This window comes from Felis catus, chromosome D4, assembly GCF_018350175.1.
Source record: "Felis catus isolate Fca126 chromosome D4, F.catus_Fca126_mat1.0, whole genome shotgun sequence".
Taxonomy (NCBI): Eukaryota; Metazoa; Chordata; class Mammalia; order Carnivora; family Felidae; genus Felis; species Felis catus.
The window spans coordinates 10,461,380-10,482,467 of NC_058380.1; the positions used below are offsets into that span (position 1 = coordinate 10,461,380).

General features: G+C 48.3%; 1 protein-coding gene across 9 annotated transcripts in view; it reads right to left on the minus strand.

Annotated features, from left to right (window-relative positions):
* Positions 1-21,088, minus strand: part of KANK1 (KN motif and ankyrin repeat domains 1) — a 211,717-nt gene that overhangs the window by 33,636 nt on the left and 156,993 nt on the right. The window contains exon 1 of one of the 9 annotated variants that reach the window (XM_006939071.4): positions 1,722-1,878. The exons of the other annotated variants lie outside the window; for them this stretch is intronic. The gene's annotated coding sequence lies outside the window, so the exon portion shown is untranslated. Of the gene's footprint in view, positions 1-1,721; positions 1,879-21,088 lie in introns of those variants that run through there. 9 annotated transcript variants of the gene reach the window in all.

The window sequence follows — 21,088 nt, forward strand, 5'->3', positions numbered from 1 at the left end:
CTGATCCTGGATCTACAACCTGACAGTTGGGTGAGTGAGTATACCCCTGGGAACTTCAGCTTCTCCCTGAGTAAAAATGGAAACAACAAGTATATTTACCTCACAAGGTTGGTAAAGAATGTAATGAGACTGTGGTTTTAAGGATCCCAGGGTATATGAAGTCCTTACCAACTACTTTTATTTTTGGAGAGAACATATTGAAAAGACTTGTGTTTTCAGGGAGATCATTTCTTTTGCTGTCTACAGGCCACTGAGGTATAGAGAACAGTCCTTAAGCCTCCTATTTTCGGGGTGCCTGCGTGGCCCAGTTGGTTAAGCGTCTGACTTCGGCTCAGGCCCTGATCTCACGGCTGCTGAGTTTGAGCCCTGCGTGGGGCTCTGTGCTGACAGCTTGGAGCCTGGAGGCTGCTTCGGGTTCTGTGTGTGTGTGTGTCTCTCTCTCACAAATGAAGACATTAAAAAACAATTTTTTTTTTAAAGACTCCTATTTTATAAAGTGAACTATGAGGCACCAAAGGTGAAAACGCTTGAATAAAGGACCACATCGGTGCAGATCTAGGAAGCCCGGGACGTGAGTTCTCCCCACCACTGGTCTTTTGCAGACACTGCAGCCTTTCTAAATGGTGGCCGAAAGCACCCCAGTGCCTGACCACCACCACAAGATCACAATTTGCCTTGACCCTTTCCTTGCTGAGAAAGCCAGGGGCAATGAGTAATTAACTCTAGCAGCACGTGTGTAAGAACACAGAAGGCAGACTTCAACTCTTCGTGCCTTCCCATTTAAAAACCACCACCACCACCACCACCCCTGTCCCAAACGGAGAACTTTTCTCTCTTGGATTTCTTTTGGACAAAACATTCTATCTCCCAAGAACACCTCCTTTTGTATTTGTAACACGTCCAAACAGATGCAGAAGAGCACGAAAATAAAAGCAAACCTATATTCTAAACACTGGATCATGTGGCATTCAGTAAATGCTACTTGGGGCTAAACCAAACATTTAGAAAAGGAAACACAAGAACTTTTCAAGGCACAGACCTTGCTGCTGACCTGAGCTGTGCATTTCAAATAGAAAAGCAAGGCCGTTTTTGTTTGTTTAAATTGCAGGATTAAGTAATGTGTTTTCCTAGAGTCATAATAACAAACTCTGCTTTTTTTTTTTTTTTCTTTTCTTTTTTTGAGCAGTGGAAAGATCCCAAAACCAAGGAGTGAAAATGCAAGCCATGTGTACCCCTGCTCCTATCCTGGGTGTAAAAACCCACCACATCGCCGGACAAGCATTTCCAGTTCACTTGATAAAATTTGGGTTGCCTGCCTGTCCTTCCTAGTCCAATCACTGCTGGGCATTTGCACCTGATAGGGTGAAGGCACTGAGTAAACCTTTTGCCTCCTCTCTCCTCTAAAAAGTTGGAAAGAAAAGTACGAAAAGACTGCCAAGCAGTGGAGTAGAAAGGTTATGTATTCTTCGTGTCCTGATTTAAAACAATATTAAGCTGTTCTCCCTGTTCGTATTCAGACACTGGGTTTCATTTCTAAAACGCGGAAATTCTATTGGAACCAGGTGCTCAGCTTTAATCCTTTTCTAACCTCGGGGTGAGCGGATGAGGAGCCGGCACCCCAATACTTGGGCTCACGCTAGCAGAATGCTTCCTTCCTTCCCTCTTTCTTTCCCTTTTAACTCCACACGGGCAACACGCTCGCTCAAAATATGCAGCCCGACCTGTTTCCAGAACTGTCTGCGATTCCACAAGCAGAGAGAAGCCGCCGGCTCGGGTGTCCAGAAAGAGCAGGCAGATCTGACCAACGGGATCCGGCGATTCTGAAACCGGGCCACCGCTCCTGCAGGCCACGGGGAGCGGGTGCCCAGGCCGGAGACCGAGCTCCGCGCGCGCATGCCCGCCGCGCTCCGCTCCCCGCCGGGCCCGCTCGCCTGCCCGCCGCCCCGCCACCAGGTGCCCGCGGCGCCGCGCTCCCCGCCGGCCTGAGGCTCGCCGCCCGCCGCCCACCCGCCGGGCGCCCGCCGAGCTCCGCTCCCCGCCGGCCGGCTCCCCTGTCCCCGCACACCCACAGGCCCGCTCTCCTCTCTCCCCGCCGGCCTGCCCCCCGCCGGCCGCCCCGCTCACCAGCTGGCTCCCAGCGCGCCCGGCCCTGCCTCGGGCGCCCTCGATCGGTCTTCACCCCGTAAGGAAAAGAGGTTCAACATTCGTGCACACTTCGCCCGGCCACGCGCAGACACCATAGGCCCGGTGCTCGCCAATGAAGTCTCCCTCCGGCTCCGGTGACACCGCCCCCCGCACACACTCAGCTGCTCGGCATTCCCTGCTTTCTTAATGAAAACAGGAAACCGGCAGCTTGTGCAAATGTGGGTTCTCCGCTCCAGTCGTTGCCAGGCATAAAAATAAAGCCGGCAATTTAAACCTCTCCACACAGAGGTTCTGTGTCCGCCGTACCAGCCACTTCGTCCCCGAAGAGTTTGTGCGCCGGTGTGGAAACTAAGCAGCCTGGGGCCTGGGTCACCTGAGGAAGTTACGGGCACAATGGGCGCCACTGTCCCCTGCGGGAAGTCTCAGCACTGGGCTCATAACCAGTGACAAGCAGTTATCCTTTGACAGTATTAATCTCAACCGCGCCTTTGCCACTGATGGAAAGCTCTTCAAAAACAAACACCCCCCCCCCTTTCCCCAGCTACAAAAGTAGTCCATGCTTATATTAAAAAAAATAGTAAAAAATAAAAAAATCAAGAATGAAAAAAGTCACTCTTCTCTCACCACCTAGTGGTAATATCAACACTTTGGTTTAACTCCTAGATTTTTCTGTGTTATCTCTTAACATGGTTATTTTACCCCTCTGCAGTAGCAAAAGGTAATTTTTGTGTTCTTTTCAAAAACGTTTCTCTAAAATGCACTGATTTAATGTCAAGATTCGGAACACAACCAAACACATCACATTTTTCGGCGAAATTTAACTGCCTGGCTCATGTTAGTTGTTTCTTAAATGCACACTGAATTATCCCCCCAATGAACTCTGGACTTCTAAATCTGGGAGTCAGGCAAGGTTAGAATTCAACCACGTTAAGGTTTGGTCATTTCCTAATACTGCTTAAATCAGACTATCTTTTTTTTTTTTTTTTAATTTTTTTTTTCAACGTTTATTTATTTTTGGGACAGAGAGACAGAGCATGAACGGGGGAGGGGCAGAGAGAGAGGGAGACACAGAATCGGAAACAGGCTCCAGACTCTGAGCCATCAGCCCAGAGCCTGACGCGGGGCTCGAACTCACGGAGCGCGAGATCGTGACCTGGCTGAAGTTGGACGCTTAACCGACTGCACCACCCAGGCGCCCCAAATCAGACTATCTTAAGTGACTTCTAATCCAAGTTTTATCCTCCAGCAACTAAAAAACAACCCGTGTTTCTCAAGGTGTCATTTTTATAACCTACTGTCCACTGTGTATTTCTTCCACAGTTAAATAAAGATACCCAGGGTCATTTTTTGCCTCCTGCTTTCACATACAATACCACAGATACGGCACTTATAGGACCCTGAATGTTTTCCCAACTTTTCCACACGTGTATATCCTATCCCTCTGTGCTAGACTTTCATGTATCTTGAGCAACAAATTAAAAAAAATTTTTTTAATGTTTATTTTTATTTTTATTTTTGAGAGAGACAGAATGTGAGCGGGGAGGGGTCAGAGACAGGGAGACACAGAATCCGAAGCAGGCTCCAGGCTCTGAACTGTCAGCACAGGGCCGGACGCGGGACTCAGGAACTGCGAGGTCATGACCTGAGTCGAAGTTGGATGCTTCGACTGGCTGAGCCACCCAAGTGCCCCAAGAGCAACAAATTTAATTTTAAAAACTTCCTTCACTGCTCCCTCTTGCCAATCATATACATCAATTAGCAAGATGTGGAGAACAACATGGATGTTTAAAAATGTTTACTGAAGGAATCCCTGAATATACAGTATTACTTAATGAATTTTTAAGAACATCTTAATACTCTGTAGACAGAAGTTGTTTGTTCTACATAGCGTTCAAGACAGCTCTTCCATGAAACTGTTTTCGTTTTTTTTTTTTTTTTTTTAAGTTTATTTATTTATTTAGAGAGAGAGAGAGCACAAATGGGGAAGGGGCAGAGAGAGAGAGAGGCAGAGAGAAACCCAAGCAGGCTCCGCACCACCAGTGCTGAGCCTGATGGGGGGCTTGACCTCACGAACTGCAAGATCATGACCTGAGCCGAAGCCGGACACTCAACCGACTGAGCCACCCAGGCACCCATCAGTGGTTATTTTTACACTGTAGAATCATGAGTAGTTGTATGTTGTTCTTCATATTTTATAAATTTTTACAACACTTACATATTCATCTTTTTAAAAAGATTTATAACTCACTGTTTGGAAAGCAGGAGAAATATATTGAAATCAACTCCAAGAAAATTCATTTGGGAGGGGGATGAATGGGCAACCATGGCAAAGACAGCTAGATGTTCCCCAATATGTGTTATTCCATTCTTTTTTTTTTTAAAAAATTTTTTTAATGTTTATTTATTTTTGGGACAGAGAGAGACAGAGCATGAACGGGGGAGGGTCAGAGAGAGGGAGACACAGAATCTGAAACAGGCTCCAGGCTCTGAGCTGTCAGCACAGAGCCCGACGCGGGGCTCGAACTCACGGACCGTGAGATCATGACCTGAGGTGAAGTCGGCCGCTTAACCGATTGAGCCACCCAGGCGCCCCTGTGTTATTCCATTCTTTGACACTAAAAGAACTCCTGGTTTAGCTAGGCATACATGAAGATTGTATTTCCCTGGCTTCTTTTACAGTTAGTATGTCCATATGCAGAAATGTTATGAAACAGCACCCCCCCCACCCCACCCAGAACCTCCCTTACAGGACACAGGAATAGCTCTCTGCCCTTTCTTGTTACTTCCTCCATCCTGCTGCCTGGAATGCAGATGTGATGACTGGAACACTAGCAGCTTTATTGGACCATGAGTTCACACATGTACGGATGGAAGAACAATGTGCTAGAAAGAACCTGGGTCTCTAAGAGCTTTGTGGATCAGAGCTATTATAACACCCTGGAAAGCCACCTCTATACTTCTATGTGAAAGACAGATAAACTTCTCTCCTGTTTAGCTATTCGATGTGTTGGGTCTCTGTTACTTGGAGCTAAACGGAATTCTAATGGATACAGCAGTCTCTCTCCCACAAAAAAATTAAGACCAGGGCAGTTGGGGGGCTCAGTCAGTTAAGCATCCCACTTCAGCTCCGGTCATGATCTTATGGTTCCTGAGTGGAACCCCGTGTTGGGCTCTGTGCTGAGAGCTCAGAGCCTGGAGCCTGCTTTAGACTCTATGTCTCCCTCTCTCTCTCTCTCTGTCCCTCCCCTGCTCACGCTCTGTCTCTCTCTCTCCCAAGAATAAATAAACATTAAAAAAATAAATAAAGGCCAGATCTTGAAAAGAAGAAAAATGTTAAATGATTAACTGGGGAGATGTTATAATAAAACATTTTTATTATAAAAGTTTCGTTAATTCAAGAGTAATTAGGAAAGTATAAAAACAACAGTTTAAAAAGAATCTCTAAGTGGGTTATAAAGAGACTCTTAACTGCCTGAAAACTCTTTAGGTGGGGGGTGGGGGGACTAACAGGGTTATGTCTGCTTATATACAGCCAAAAACCGCTGTCTATGTCTGCAAATGGAATCCTGAAAGTAACAGTTTCCAACTAAATATTCTGGAATCAGAGGTCTGTCCCTGGGGTTTACAAGAATTTTCTAAATGTCTGGAAATCCAGTGGTGGAGACTGATCCAGGCACTACCTCTGCCTTCATTATATAGCATTTATTAAAAGCTTAATTGGGTGCAGAAAATGGTCCCATTCAGTGGAAAGAGTAGGAGGAAGGATTGTAAGAAATAAAAGGAGGTATAGTCTCGCTGGGAAATAAATGCCAAACATCCTAAACACAACGCTAATTGAGATCAGTTACAAAAGCATATTATGAACAAGAACAATATGATAGTATGTGAATCATTAATCAAAACAGAATGGAGTCAACCGAGGGCTGAGTTTTTCAGATAAGGTAAGTGATGACTGAGTGTTAAACAACAAGAGGTAGACGATAAAGAGCCAGGGCAGAGGCTGCTGGTGCAGCTGGAGGAAAGGGGTGGTCGGAAAAGAGGAGGATGGCTGGGCACCTAAGAGGCCACCAGACTCAGGCGCCGGACCGGGGCATCTTGTCTACTTATAGTCGCCCTTAGTTTGCACACCCAGCCCCGTGCTAAAGGTTAAAAGGCATCATTAAAGACTGTCTTGACGCTGTGTGTGGATTAGACCAAGGTAGGCGCAGAGTTTAAATTTAAGGGGGCCAAGTGGAATGATATAATCCCCAAGTGTGAAATGCGGGCCAACCAAATAAACAGGTATTCCTACATTCGGCTTACAATATTGATAAATAAAAGCAATCTTAGCCCTATCTATCCATCCACCCGTCCATCCATCTATCTATTGTCACTTACTATTTACCAGGCACTGTTCTAAGAGCTGGGAACACACTGTGATGAAGGCTTACGGTCGGGGGGGGGGGGGGGGGAGGAGGTCCATGGGGAAAAAAACAAATAAAATGCAAGGCAGAAATGAAGAGGTAGAATCACCAGAATCTGTACTGTTGTGTCCAGGTAAGCAGATGGGCTGCTAAGAGCAGGTGCCCAGCTTCTTGGGTTCGCATCATCTCTGAGCTGACCTACTTGCTAAACATCAACGGTATCAGAGTCCCTCTTCCCCCTTCTCTCTCACGACCCAGTTTGTACGGTTTGCAATTTAGGGTAACCAAACACCAAATGTGACAGCACCAACTAGAGACAATGAGGCCAAATTCGCTTGTGTTCAGAGAGAAGCTGAAATCATCAAACTAAGGGTAATTCTACTCTTTATTTCTACATTTACCACCTATCAAACTTGGTGCTCCATGAGAGTGGCCCAATTTATGGCCTCCGGAAAAATTTAAAATTTCTTTGCAGTTTTTCAGCATTAGTCAAGTGAAATGGAGATACGGATATCTCAAAAATAACGTTTTTTAAAGTAAGCTCTATGCCCAACTTGGGTTTGAACTCAAGACCCTGAGATCAAGAGTCACATGCTCTACTGACTGAGCCAGCCAGGTGCCCCCAAAATAATTTATTTTATTTTTTTATTAAAAACATTTTTTTTTAAGTTTATTTATTTTTACGAGACAGAGAAAGACAGAGCGTGAGCAAGGGATGGGTAGGGAGAGAGGGAGACACAGGCTCTAGGCTCTGAGCTGTCAGCATAGAGCCCGACGCGGGGCTCGAACTCTGGAACCATGAGATCATGACCTGAGCTGCAGTCAGATGCTTCACCGACTGAGTCACCCAGGTGCCCCTGAAAATAATTTCCTTTAAATTAAGAAAGAATTATATGACCTTGATTTTTCTTTTCTTTTCTGGTGCAAAAAGGTGATTTTATTGAAGCACGGGGACAGGACCTGTGGGCAGGAAGAGCTGCCTGATCTTGATTTTTCAAGCGAATTAAACTTACTTTCTAAACAATATTTGGTTTGGGCAGACAAAAAAATTTAACACACTCCCTGGGAGGTGGGAGATCAGACAGGTGGCAGTACACTAGTCACTGTATTAACCTGTTTGTGGTGGTTCTCGACTAGGGGTCATTTTGCCCCCCAGGAGACATCTGGCAATATCTGAGGACGGTTTTGGTTGTCACAGCTGGAAGGGGTGCTACTGGCGTCTCGCGGGTAGAGGCCAAGGTCGCCACTAAACATCTGAGAGCGCACAGGACAGTCCCACCCTCCCCGACAAAGGATCATCCAGCCCGGGATGTCAGTAGTGCTGAGGCGGAGAAGGCCTGTGCCCAAGGTAGGGGGGCAGAGTAACAACTTCTCATAGAGCAACTGAGTGTTTGGCCACGTACGTCATGGTGTTCGAGTCCCTCACCTCCCGGGGCGGGGGTTGGGGGTTGGGGGTTGGGGGGGGTGTGACATCATGCACCAGTGACAGGGTGAAAAAAACACCACTTCTGAGTAAGAAAACGTGACATATTTCCTACACATTCTACCACACGGAGCCACTCTTTAATAGGAGCAAAACGCACCAAAGGTTTCTGAAATAACATGCCCTGGTGGACTTTTAAATGGCCAAAACTTTGGTATTATTAGTTTATCTATTAGTTAGGAGACAAGGACTTCTTTGTGCCAATGTCACTGCTGCACACGCTCAGCCCGATCACCGACTGACGAACCCCACCTTGAGAAATAATTACACCCATGTGCCACCCTTCCACACATTTTATGGATTTTTCTTCCCCAGATACTCTAACGTGACGGTTGAAAATGAAGAACTTGGCTAATTCTGGTAACTGTACTGTCTCTCCTCCCACAAAGCATGAAGGCTTTGTCCAAAGAGCTGAGTCAGTCCTCGAAAAGCACATAATTATCCTGGATTCCCATGTTTAAAAGCAGCAGCGGGGCGCCTGGGTGGCTCAGTCGGTTAAGCGTCCGACTCTTGGTTTCAGCTCAGGTCATGATCTCACGGTTCGAGAGTTCAAGTTCCCCATCAGGCTCTGTGCTGGCAACCGGGAGCCTGCTTGGGATTCTCTCTCTCTCTCTCTCTCTCTCTCTCTCTCTCTCTCTCGGCCCCTCCCTTGCTCATGCTCTCTCTCTCAAAAACAAACTAAAAAAAAAAAAAAAAAAAGCAACCAGAGTTGCAAGCATCCTATTGTTAGAAGCAGTAAAAAGATTCCACGTCAGCCAAGGCTGAGAGGCAGGAAAGAAAACCAGTAGGACGAACTCAGGGAGGGGTGGGGGGCAGTGGGGGAAGTTCTAGCCAAGTTAATTACTCCTAGCCTGAGAGCGACTGAGTTCCAAGTCAACTTTCCTAGGCTCGCATCAGTGGGACAGAGAAGAGAGCAAAGTGGAACAGATCCTTCTGGACGGGTTTAACCGGAAAGTTCTCCCGATGACATTTGTTGGCATCAAAACTTTCAGACCCAAGGACCTTCCCTGTACCAAATCCACAAGAAACACACACTATTGGCAGAGAGAACACACTACAAAGGAGAACAACGTAAGTGTTCCTCATTCTGCTTTAAAATAACGTGTGACAGATGAGATTTCCTCTTGTTCTTTCATCCCCCGAAGAGTTACTTCGACACCAACGCCTTGTCCCTCCCAGTTAACAAACCTATCCGTCCTTCCCTTCGCACGACGACGAGGACCTGCTAGGAGTCAGAACCTGTCTTGTCAAGCCCGAGTTCCTGTTCCGGGGACCCGCCTGCCTCCGCCCTGCCTTCTCCAGGCTGCAGCTGTTCTGAACAGCCACCCCAAGGCTTCGGGCACACGGGAAATGACAACGGTAAAGAAAGCGAAAGTGTTAAGCCACAAGTTCACAGGAAATCCCAGGCCAAGTGAACTGCTGTACAATGAACTCCAAGTGTACAAATTATACAGGCTTGGCTTGGTGAGAGGGCTAGGTTGAGATGGTGTGGTTTCTCGTGTCCGTAGCTCTTTGCAACTCCTGTTGGCTTCTCCCCCTGAACGTTTAGACTTCCTCTTGCAGCCAATCTCATCTCTGCTTTTTTAACCTGTGCCCGCGGACACATCTTCCACGGTCTCCCATCACCACCCCTTTCCATCCCGGCTCCATAATCCCACACCCCAACAAGGGCAGGCTGATCGAGAGCAAATGCAACGATCAGACTGAAAGAAGGATTTTATGCTTCCGTTTGGCGAATATTTATCAAGTACCTACGATGGGCCAAAGCCATGAGCTAATAAGCACGTCAGACACAGAGCCCGTTTGGGTCAACCTGGGAAGCACCGGCGGAGACAGAAGAGACCGGGGGAGGAGTGTGGCCTGAGAACACCAAGGACAGAGCGGGGACCCCACCAGGAGGGAGTCTGGAACGTCCCGCCACAGCGCTGTGCTGAGGACCCCGTGCAGGGTGTGTGTCTGCAGGGTGGAGGGGAAGGGGGTGGGAGAAACTCTAGATAAAGAAACTGCACACCCACAACCTGCCACTTTCAGGCACTGAACAGAGAGGCTCTCCCCCAAGCGAGGCAGAGAGGGGACTGCGCCCCAGCCGTGCAGGGCCCTGGGAGGCACTCTTTTCCCAAGTGCCCTGGGAAGCTATAGAAGGGCTCTCAACAAGGGAGCGAACTGCTCAGATCTGCATTTTAGTAAGACTGCTCCGGCCACGTGCTGGAGTACGGATCGCACTTCCCTTCAGCATCCTGCATCAGGTTTCCGTGGGTGGCTCCCAAGGCCCCGTGAATTTTTCTCTCGGTATCACACGTTCCCTTGCACGGTGTGAGTTTTATTTATTTATTTTTATTTTTATTTTTTTGCACGGTGTGAGTTTTAAAACAACTCGATGTAAGTGCTCGCCACGGTGTTAAAACCACGAGAACCTACAACGTGCGTGTGGGGACCTGCGGCCTACACCTTCCCCCGAAATCCTGAGGAGGGAACGGAGAGGGTCTGGCAAATCTCAGCCACTCTGGGCTGGGCTGGGCTGGGCTGGAGACCAGGGTCGGCTCTCGGGGACTCGTCCCCTGGAGCTCTATCCATGACCTCATTATGCTGCTCAAAAAGAAAATATTTTTCTTCAAAGCAGCGGATGACTCACTGTGGAGAAAGATGATAGGATTTCCTTTTCTGAAAGTCACTAAAACATGATAAATCTAGGGGCGCCTGGGTGGCGCAGTCGGTTGAGCGTCCGACTTCAGCCAGGTCACGATCTCACGGTCCGTGAGTTCGAGCCCCGCGTCGGGCTCTGGGCTGATGGCTCGGAGCCTGGAGCCTGCTTCTGATTCTGTGTCTCCCTCTCTCTCTGCCCCTCCCCCGTTCATGCTCTGTCTCTCTCTGTCCCCAAAATAAATAAAAACGTTGAAAAAAAAATTAAAAAAAAATGATAAATCTAACCTGGGGGGGACAGGGGTGGCACGGGGGAGGGTCCGACTTAACTGGCTCTGAGATGCAGGGTACAAACTTGGTGTGTCCTTGAAAATCTAGGACGGGAGCAGCAGGGACTTCAATGGGACTGTGAAGCGAAGACAGCACTGCCCCTGACACCAAGCAAGCGTTTCCGTGCAGGAGGGAGAGCGAGACAGGAGACAGGAGACAGCGTGTTATCACCTCCCCTTAGCGCTCCCGTCCCAGCCGATACTTTACCCACACCTGGCCAGGGGCCGGCTCACCTAACAGGGAAGGCTAACGACAGAGAGGACAGAGTCTGGGAGAACGTAAGCAATGCTCTCCAAAAATCCAAGACTTCCACTCACTAAGCTGGTCTCCGACCAGCTCAACTTCAGGTCCCTTGAATCACCTGTCATAGCCTGCCTGCCCGACAAGGATCTCGCTGCAGGTGGCCCCTCCCTGTGGCCTGAGGTGCGTACAACATCTGGAACTCAGAGAACACGTGCCACCTATCAGTTGTTCTCAAATGTCGGTGCACCTCAGATCAGCTATTCATTTATTTTTTATTAAAAAAAAATTTTTTTTAACGTTTATTTTTGAGAGAGACAGAGACAGAGTGCCAGCTGGGGAGGGTCAGAGAGAGGGAGGGAGACACACAATCAGAAGCAAGGTCCAGGCTCTGAGCTGTCAGCCCAGGGCCCGACGGGGGACTCGAACCCACGAACCGCAAGATCATGACCTGAGCCGAAGTCAGATGCTTAACCGACTGAGCCACCCAGGCGCCCCAGTTATTTATTTATTTTTAATGTTTATTTATTCATTTGAGAGAGAGACAGAGAGAGGCTCAGAGGGAGAGGGAGGCAGAGAATCTCAAGCAGGTTCTGTGCAGTCAGCACAGAGCCTGATACGGGGCTCAAACTCACCAACTGTGAGATCATGACCTGAACTGATATCAAGAGTTGAATGACTGAGCCACCCAGGTGGCCCTCAGATCAGCAGTTTAGAGACAGCACCCACCTGGCTCAGAAGGTTTCTTCTGGCTTCTCACGGTCCCACTCAGGGAGAATTTCAGCATCAGAATACTGTGATTGATGATACAGCAGATTACACCCTGATGAATAAACCAGGGACCTCTGAGGCCATGATGTTCTAACAAATACACTTGAGTGCCAACTAACGAATAATGGAATTATGAAAACAAAATCATCACTTAACAGCCACCATAACAGTGGCTGATTTGGGAAGGAATCCTCACCACTGGACATAAAGCTTAGGAGCAGAGACTCTGTGCTGAAGAACAGGATATTGGAATGGCGTCTGACTACCTTCCCAGAAAACACTTATCAATCACAAAGGGAAACAACGCTCTGCGGTGCAGGAAGCTCACAGACAACCTCATGGACTAGGCGGTCAAGGCTGACGTCACGTGACCCCGAGGGCATGCTCTTTCTCCGGTGTTCCTGCCTAGAAGGCATGGCGTGAGTCTGGAAACGTGGATGGATCCTACTTGAAAGGCATCCTACAGAACAGAAGGTCTTTCTTTAAAACCGTCAAGGTCATGCAAGAAAGGAAAAGGCCAAGAACTCTTCTAGGTTGAAGGAGACTTACAGAGACAAGGTATACGCATGACAGACATGGAAAGAGACGGAGCGAATGTGGTAAAAGGCTAACCACTGGGGAATCTGAATCTGGGCTGAAGGAGGAGTGAGAATTTCTTCCTAAATGTTCCACAAGCGTGAAGTCCTTTCAAAGTCAATCACACACATACGTGGCTGTGTACGCGGAGTCTAGAGAGGACAGTAAACTCTCTTCGCTTGTGTCTTTAGGGACGTGAGTACAGGCAGCCAGTCACCAGGGAGCAAAGCCAAGACTCTGCTCATAGATGCGAATGAGGCAGCTTGCTTTTTTTGTTATTGTTTGGTTTGAGTTTTTTGTTTTTTTGTTTTTTTTTTAAATCGGGGCCTGACGCCTCTGCTGTTCTGTATGACATATCCTTTGACCAATTTTTCATCTGCTTGAGGTATCCCTGGCAACGCAGAGGGCTTCTCAATGATTAACCTTGCAGACTGATAGGTCAGGAGCCCCATTAGAGGGAAAAACGTCTAAAAGCTCCTTTCTGTGGTGCTGAAGAGTCTTCAACAGTTTGGCCCCAAACCACCACCTCCCAGGTTCCTTCCCACCCTGAACCACAACCCAAGGAACAACCTTCGAGCCTAACCGCCTTCGCTCGTTCTGTTCCCTCCACCCGCCCCTGCCCTTCTCATCTGTCAGAATTAGCTGTGCTGTCCTGGCCCAACCCAAACAGCCCATCCTTTGTCGAAGCTTCGCTTATCCCCAACTGCTCTGCCCTGGGAGGAACTGGTCACTTTCTTCCTTCTGTTCTAAAACACTCGGCCTACACATGCGGATGAGCAGGCGGGTCTTCCCCAACCAGACGGTGTCTCGGGCCGTGGAGGCGGGCGGTGGACAGGAATGCAGAATTTCTTTTTTTTTATCCCTGAGTGCTTGGCACACAGTGTGATCCATATATGTCGAAATGAAAAACTCCACATCTAGGCATCTACAGATTAATGAGGACCGGTGGAGGAAGAGACGTCATGATTAAGAGCAGGCACTCTGGGGCCAGACTGCCTGGGATTGAATCCTGGTCCTGCCACTTTCCAGCTGTTGGCAAGTTAGATCCTATTTCGGCCATATAATTGGGAAAATAACAGACCTGCTTCACAATGCTGTTGCAGACTGCTTAGATCGATGCCTGCGGTCTGTTATTATTTACTATGACTGATCACCCTCTGTGGCTGGGTGAAGCATCCCAGATGATCCAGAACGCCTCCCCTTCACCCTGCTTCTTCTCTCACACTCCATGAAGGGTTTGAGGTGTTTAGCCAATGAGTTTGCTAAAACTTTGAGGTCCATGTTGGATCTGGCTTCCGAGAGTGGATAGGGGAGATGTTGGCTGGGTCGTGCAGGGGATGTGCGGGCGGGAGCACAGGGACACGGGGGGCATGGAGAGCAGACACCAGTTAAGGGGGAGAAGTCCTGGGCCAACACAGTTATGCAGGAAGGAGGTAACATAAAACAGGAGCAAAAGTAGACGAACACCCCCAACCTTCAAAAATAAGTTATGGCCAAGGGCACCTGGGGGTTCAGCTGGATAAGCGTCCGACTTCGGCTCAGGTCCATGAGTTCGAGCCCCACATCGGGCTCTGAGCTGACAGCTGAGAGCCCGGATCCTGCTTCAGATTCTGTGTCTCCCTCTCTCTCTGCCCCTCCCCTGCTCACACACACTCTCTCCCTCTAAAATTAAATGTTAAAAAATTAAAAAACAAATAAATTATGGCCAAATTAAAACATTCCTTCCTCCTAAGAAGGGGACATGAGTAGGCACTAATTTTCTTGAACCATCTCGTTCTTCCAGCTCTACGGCAGCCCTAAGAGTAAAGCCCTCTTTAACACGCTGTGCGGAGACGTGTGCTTTAGGACCACGGGGCACATCTCTGGGACGGTCTAGGCTGGCTTGCCTAAATTGGGGAAGGCATACTTTTCAATAAAGAGGAACAGGAGCTATAAATATTTCCCAGGTCACTAATAAGCAATGGGCAGCAGGGGCCGGGGACCGCACAGGGCAGAGATAAGCGTTGTATGCGTGAAATGAGAGGGCGGGTAGGACTCTGAGACTCCATGGAAGTTTCTTCCAGACTATGACCCTGTGACCGTACTGCACTCACAATGTCACGACACCGCACGCAAGGTGCTCAAGCGAAGAAAGTGGTTAATGGTGGCAGGTGTCAGACTAGATGAGCCCAGACAGACGGTGCCCGTGGCCTCTTTCTTTGCCCCTTTCATCCCGTAGCACCTTCCCTGATGTGTCACATCACCCGGCACGGCCCAACCGGCCCCGAACGCGGCCCCCCCTTTGCTGCGTCATCAGGTCTGGCCCGGGCATGTCGCCAGAGTCCAGAAGCCAGGCTACAGGTGAGCGGCTGGGAGGGAAGAAAGCGGAAAGGGTTACGTTCCTGGGAACGGAATGGGCTGTGTCTTAATGAAAGGCACTTTGTGTGAAGGGGGCACGTGACACTGCAGGGGCCCTGAGGTTTACACAATGGCCCTCTTCTCCAGTGCTCCGTGCCAGCGCTCAGAGGCGACGACTTGACCCCAAATGGGTCTCGAAGTAGGGCCCTTCACCCACGGAGGCACTGCTCTCTAATGTTCACCACCTAACGTGATGAGATGTTGCTGAAATACAGCCTGAAATATCTGTCACGCATGCACAGGAGAGAAGTAGCCTGGGGACTAAGGGCCGTTTCTTCAGAACTTTCTTCAGAAACAAGCATGTCGTGCTAAGTGTAAATATAGGAAATGTGGCAGTTCAAAGGGTAATTCTGTGGAAAGCAGAGGAGTCACACAAGCCCAAACACTGGGCTTTTCTAACAAAACAGCATGGGTTTGGGGCGTGGGGAGGCGGGGGGACAGAACTGAGGTAAACTGTATGAATCACAGCCCTTACTTTGTTTTATAGTGTTTATATAAGAACAAGAAGCCAGCTTTAAGGCACCCAGAACAGTTCCCCCTTCGAAACACAGAGCTGAAAACAAATGACCAAAAATGGATTTAGCAACAAAAAAGGAAATTCTGGAATTGAAATACACCATCAATGCAGAAACTCAAACCGTCGCATCTACGTACAACCTTTCACTCCCACGACAATGACATCTTTATGTCGAAGCCACAGCTAAAGCTGAAATGATCAATGAACCTAAAACCAAGTACCAAGTTTTCATTTCCAGCTTGTAATAAAAGCAAATATTTGTCATAACCTCTAGCGCTCCCCCCACCCCCCAAACTTCACCCTCTCCTCTTTTTTTCTTCTTTTGGGCTTTCTTACTTACCTACCCAGGAACAAAATAACTATGATTTTCAGCAAGCAGGAAGCCAAGCCTCCAGCATACTTCCCTCGTCATTAAAGGAACTATACACATTAGCAGGCAGACAGCCCAGGAGCTGCTGGAGAGAATTTATTTATACCCATTTGGAATTTCCTGACCAACTAACAGCCTGCTGGCTGCGGGGTTTAATTCCAGCACTCCAGGCGTCAGTGAGACAGCAAAAACTACCACCCAACAAAATCGCCAGCGAGGATCTTAACAACAAATAAAGAGGTGGAGACAGACCTCTCCTGTGCCCCTTCCTATTTTTCAAACACGCTATCCTCATGTTCTTTAAACATGTGAAATGCTAACCTAGAAGTATAGCTGCAAATCAACTAATTCTAGGAAGAAGTCAGAGAAGCAGCCAATGTTTTCTGTGCACCACCCCCCACCACCCTAACTTATTCCCTCCCCAAAGCCTCGCTGCTAGAAGAACTTTGAGCTATGGCTCAGTAGCCGTCTGCTGAAGGAAATGATTCAGTCGAATGCTGAGCCCAGGCTGGGCTGGAGGCGAGTGGTTCCCCCGCTTGGTTTATTCTTCTGTAATGCAACATGTAATTTTGAAGGCTAAAAACACTCCCGGTTGTAAACCACAGACCCAAGCCTTTTTTTCAAATCGCTTTAAACATTTTTATCCAAAACCAATCATGTGACTTTCAAAGACACAGACTTAGTTCCCAAACAAGTGCATTCTGTCTTAGGATGGTAACATCTCTCAGCAACCTTTTGTTTCTGTTTTAAAACCTAAGAATGATGTGCTCCTCTAATGGAACATTATTTCTGAGAGAGAGAGAGAGAGAGAGAGAGAGAGAGAGCGAGAGCGCGAGCGAGCAGGGGAGGGACAGAGAGAGAGGGAGACATAGAATCCAAAGCAGGCTCCAGGCTCTGAGCTGCCAGCACAGAGCCCGATGCGGAACTTGAACCCACGAACTGTGAGATCATGACCTGAGCCCAAGTTGGATGTTTAACTGAATGAGCCACCCAGGCACCCCAAGAAAAGGTACTTTAAAACCTGCTCTTCATCTGTTCCTAACAGCACTGGATAAAAGTGACTCTAGTAGGGGGCGCCTGGACACAGTCAGTTAAGTGTCCGAGTCTTTGTTTCAGTCAGGTCATGATCTCACGGTTCGCAGGTTCGAGCCCCACGTCAGGCTCCACGCTGACAGAGCAGACCCTGCTTGGGATTCTCTCCCTCCCTTTCTTTGTGCCTCTCCTCTGCTCTCTCACTCTCTCACAATAAATAAATACGTTAAAAAAAATAGTGACTCTAGTAGAACAAGATTTACTGAACTCTGTCTATGGGGCAAACAAGCAAAACCCGTTCTAAACAAAAAAGAGAGATTAACAAAGATTAGGGTGACTCCAAATCACCTGGTTTGCAAAATTCATAACAGCGGACAGCTATGCACAGAAAAGCCAAATTTTTCCAAGAATCCACTGAATTCGCCTCGTGTGACTGGTCCATCTGAGTGCCTGTACACGTCCTGAGTCTCACTCCATTTACCGTCTTGTTCCACCCTCCTGGCACACCGCTGGTGGCTGGAGGCTTATCTTTGGGACATACACCTTTCTGTGTGAAGCTACAAGGACTCAACTTTTTTAAGAGGGTGTGGGACTCATTTGGGCTTGTTTTACGACAAATGAAAAAACGGATTGAAAAAAAAATGAAGAACAAAGCTTCGAGTGCCAGACAGTCTGAAATACAGGGTCCAAATAATTCCAAATTATTTTATCCAAAAACAGCTACATTAGATGAAAGATTTGAGTTACGGGGCACTGGGGTGGCTCTGTCGGTTAAGCATCTGATTCTTGGTTTCTGTTCAGGTCATGACCTTACCATTTCATGGGTTCGAGCCCCACATCAGGCTCTGCACTGACAGTGAGGAGCCTGCTTGGGATTCTCTGTCTCCCTCTCTCTCCGTCCCTCCCCCACTCATGTGTACACGCACACGCTCTCTCAAAATAAACTTAAAAAAAAATTCTTCCTCTTTGGTGAGCTTCAAAATGAGCTTATTGAGATATTTACATACCATAAAATTTACTGATTTTTAAAAGTGTATATATAGTTTGGTGAGTTTTAGTAAATGTATACAGTGTGGCATCCACACCCACAATCCAGTTTTAGGAAGTGTCCATCATCCTAAAAATTCCCTCGGGCTTGTTTTAGCCTTTGCTTTTAACAGAGAAACATTTTTCTCTGGACTTAGCAGAAAATTCTGGTATTATTCAGTCACACTATTATATTCCAAACTAGGTATTATGATCAAAAGCCTTGTTCTTAAGAACTAAAGGGATGAATCTGAACGTAGTGTTTCTTAATCCTGTGAAAGAGGATTGTGCTCCATTTTTATTCCGTAAACACTGTGTTCTGGTTAAGAATATAGCTTATTCTAGAAGCAGCTGACGAAGGGAGCCCGGGTGGCTCCGTTGGTTAAGCGTTCGACTTCAGCTCAGGTCATGATCTCAGGGTTCTTGAGTTCAAGCCCCACACCCGCTTCAGATCCTCTGTCCCCCACTCTCTCTTTGCCCCTCCCCCGCTTGCGCTCTCTCAAAAGTCAATAGCTGAAAGCAATTATTTCCTATGTGTGCTTCCATTAAGCAGAAAAGTCATAGTATACAGATACGTATCTAGTCCTTTATGACGGATGACAGAGGATGGAAACGGTGAACAATAAAAACAGGAATGCCTTCTGCCTGGAAAGTGCCAGTCACACAGGTTCCCTCTGCCGGGAGAGAAACACACCTGTTGGCCTTCAATCTCCTTTAATTTATGTACAAAAGAAGCATCCAAGCGAACCCTGGGAGAACGGGGATGTACTTTCCTCTGATAGGTGGAAAGCAGCCGGAAAGGCTGACGGCCAGCGTGAAGGGAAAGAGACTGTAGACAAAAGCCTTCTGTGACACCAGGCAGGCCGAGGGCACTGGACGGTCTTTGTCCCCTGGGTGGCCGCTGCGGGGCACGGAGGCTGCAGCCAAGCATATCTGAACCCACAGTTCTAATGCTTACTTAGCAGGATTACTGCATCGAGACTTTTACCTCTGGGGGGGCCTGACCCCCAGTCTAGAGATAAAACCCAAGTTCAATGAAGGAGGGAGTGGTAACGGGGAATCACACTTCGGACATTTCAAGATGCAGATTTCCTGACACACCCTGCGTGTGCCTTCCTCCCCCAGTACGTTCCTCTTCTCCCGGTGACTGATTACTAACGCGCTCCCGGCCTCACAGACACGGCACTGCGCCCCCATCTATCCCGACCGTCCAGTGCACACGATTCTTCTGGACCACACTGTTCGAGGCACTTCATACACGTGCGAATGCATTTCAACTTCACCACCACCCTGTGAGCTAAGTATGGTTACTGGTATTTCACAGATGCAGCTTACGTCATCTATATTGCTCACTCCTCCACGGCTGTGTGAGTACTACCCAGCACTGAAAAGCCACTCACAAGGTATAGTCTTTTCTATACCTCAGAGGGCAGAGAAAGATGGGGGCGGGAGACGGGAGCAGGAAACTCTGAAGGGTAGGGAGAAGGAACATGCTTTGGCTTGGACTGTTCCTTCCCCTTCTGTATTTACATTTTAAAACTATATTTCCCCCTCCCTTTTTTTTTTTTAATACTTTTAATGTTTATTTCTTTTTGAGAGAGAGACAGACGGACAGACAGACCAGACAGGGAAGGAGCAGAGAGAGACGGGGAGACACAGAATCCCAAGCAGGCTCCAGGCTCCGAGGTGTCGGCACAGAGCCAGAGTGGGGCTCGAACTCACAAACTGAGATCATGACCTGAGCCGAAGTCAGATGCTTAACTGACTGAGCCACCCAGGCGCCCCTGGACTGTTCCTTCCCCTTTGATGTGTTTTCCCGGCCTCTCAGACAAAGTCCTAGGCTGCACAGACCAGCTGAAGTTATCAGTTCTGTCTGAGGCTGGCCCTTACCCTCCAGCCATGTCTTCTCTGCAGGCTTGCAGAAGGCCTGTGCCTTCTACTCCTGTGCCCCTACTCCTGCACACACCCCACACCTCGACAAACTTAGGGGAGCCATGTCCTCTAAATCTCCATGAAGTGCGTGTCCCCAGAAGGGCAGGCGCCCAGAGCCCAGCAGGCTAATTTAAATCCTTCCAGAGGAGCCCAGCTCTGCGTGTTACTCTTTCCTTTTAAACAGATGTGCGCACCTGTCAGAGATTGAGCCCATGCCCTCATCTTACAGCTGAGTCAGGACTCTGGGCGGGAGCGGCCACAGCGCTAACATCACTTTTAGCTTTCGGGGCAGAAGTACCAACACTGGGACGTCCCAGACCAGCACCCTCCGTGCCAGAAGTTTTCAACCCCACTGCACAATTAAACTGCCTGGGGCTGTTTTCAAAAAACGCTGAGCTGCCCGCCCCCCACCCCAGTGAATCAGAATCTCCTGGAGCAGAGCCAGAGGCATCAGCATTTTTAGAGGTTCCCCAGATGAGTCTATACTGAAGCCAGAAATAAGGTCCTCCGCCTTAAGCCAAACAAGGTCTGCGTCTCAAAGTGTGTCTGGCTGAGGGCCAAATTGGGGGCAGCCCCTTAACCATACAATCACCCTCAGGGTCCAGATGACAAGTTCAAACACCCTCAGAGTCCAGGCCAGTCACTGAAAGGAGGGGTCCAGGGCAGCTGGGGTGGGGGTGGGGGGGGACCAGCGAGCACCTGTTCCCTCCAGCTCACTTGGCCTGGGGAAGAACAACATCCAGCAGACACCTTTGACCTTTCAAGAGAAGCTGAAGAAATTAGTGTTTTTATATGAAATCACCGCATTTTTTAAATCTTGGCAATTAAATTAAAACAAAACCCTGGGTTGGCCAAACAGAACTCACTCCCAGGCCTCAGTGTGACCCAGCACGGGCTTCATGGTATCCATCCGGGATCCAATTTCATCCCTGGTCCCATTCCTTTTCTTTTCCCATTTTCCAGGTGACCAACTCTTTTTCTTTCCCATTTGATTATTTTTGAAAGATTTTATTTTTAAGCAACCTCTATACCCAACGTGGGGCTCGAATTCACAACCCCGAGATCAAGAGTCGCACGCTCCACCAAATGAGGCAGCCAGGCGCCCCTTCTTCCCTTAAAAAAAATTTTTTTTTTTACATTTATTTATTTTTGAGAAACAGAGCGAGACAAAGTGTGAGCGGGGAAGGGACAGAGAGAGAAGGAGACACAGAATCCGAAGCAGGCTC